Source organism: Hyla sarda, chromosome 4 (genome assembly GCF_029499605.1).
Source record: "Hyla sarda isolate aHylSar1 chromosome 4, aHylSar1.hap1, whole genome shotgun sequence".
Lineage (NCBI taxonomy): Eukaryota > Metazoa > Chordata > Amphibia > Anura > Hylidae > Hyla > Hyla sarda.
Genome location: NC_079192.1, coordinates 88844478 through 88846040, shown reverse-complemented (window position 1 = coordinate 88846040; position 1563 = coordinate 88844478). Strand labels below are relative to the sequence as shown.

The following is a 1563-nucleotide window of genomic DNA, read 5'->3' as shown; positions in this document are numbered from 1 at the left end:
TAATATATTTAGAACTCTGGGTTCTCGTGGTGCGGGTCGTGACCTCACGCCACGCCCTTTCCATTTATGTCTATGGGAGGTGGTGTGATGTCACAAGAAGGTGTGGCATGATGTCACGAATCCCACCACAGGAACCAGTGAGCTAAACATACTATTTAGAATTTTGGTTGCTGCATGGAGATTGCTGGGGTCCCAGCAGCAGGATCCCATTGATCAGACATCTTATCCCCTATCCTTTACATAGGGGATAAGATATCTATACCCCTTTAAGGGACAGTTCATGTACCCAAAAGTTGATCCTTTGCAACCGTATGACCCCTAGCAAGTTCCCTGCATGAGTCCCATTCATCAGAAAAAGGCTTGTGCATGGAACTTGCTGGGTGTTCTACGTTTGCCTCATAAGCTGCACCACCCAGCACCAGTTGCCTCTCTCCGCACCGCATTATGCAGATCGTGCAGGAGAGCAGCTTTGGTCATCCATGTTTTGCTAACTCTATTTTCACACACAGAAATAAATAAATGAGTCGAACAAGTCAAAGAACAGTTTAAAAAAAGGGGAACTTTATTTATTATTTATTAAAATGTTTGTGTAGGGGATTTTTTGTAACCTCCCATCACTCACAAAGAGCGTACAGTAACTAATACTCAGGACAGGAAAAACCTCCAGAGGGGAGGAAACCTGTAGGGAATCCATGGCTACTGTATGGCCCTTCCTCTGGGCATACTAAAGGAGGTTACCTCTAGAATTTGGGCAAATGTTTCTGTGTATGTGCATGATTCCTAGGCCTGTGCCTTCATCCAACGTCTTGCTGTAGGTCTCGAAATGCTACTCCATGTCCTGGAAATAGTGCATCTAAGATAGGGGACAAAAAAGATAGATTATTTACATGTTTATCATAGAAATACACATGGAACTGCAATAAAGACCTTTTGGACAAAACAATGTAACACTTACCAGTCACAGTCATGTGCATGACTTTGCATTCCCGTGTCCCTACACAGTGTCCAGCACCGGCCCCTCACTGATGAACAGGACCAGTGTTATTTCTGGGGCTATGCCTTCATCCAACGTCTTGCTGTAGGTCCGGAAATGCTACTCCATGTCCTGGGGATAGTGCATCTAAGATAAGAAAAAAAAGATAAATTATTTACATGTTTATCATAGAAATACACATGGAACTGCACTAAAGATCTTTTGGACACAACAATGTAACACTTACCAGTCACAGTCATGTGTATGACTTTGCATTCCCGCGTCCCTACACAGTGTCCAGCACCGGCCCCTCACTGATGGAGAATGAACAGGAGCCGTGTTATTTCTGCTCAGTGCTGCTCTTTGGTGGACAATGGTTATGACATCACATGTGTGACACGCTGTTACCTCCTGGGAGTTCTATTTCAGTAGTGCTGCTCTCTGATTGGCTGAAAATCAAAAAAGCTTTCTAATATATTCTGTATGACTGTTATCTAAGGTTTTTGACAATTTTTATTAAAATGGCGCCACTCCCTGTGGGTGCGTTATATTTATTTCTCCTAACCAGACATTCTGTATATGTAATATCA

The 1563-nt window shown here is 43.1% G+C and overlaps 1 long non-coding RNA gene across 1 annotated transcript; it reads right to left on the bottom strand.

Annotated features, from left to right (window-relative positions):
• Window positions 1-538: 538 nt before the first annotated feature.
• Window positions 539-1359, bottom strand: LOC130366854 (uncharacterized). Its single transcript, XR_008891951.1, has 3 exons — window positions 1221-1359; window positions 956-1120; window positions 539-853 (listed from the first exon to the last, which is right to left on the bottom strand). It is a non-coding gene; the product is annotated as an uncharacterized LOC130366854 (long non-coding RNA).
• Window positions 1360-1563: the final 204 nt, after the last annotated feature.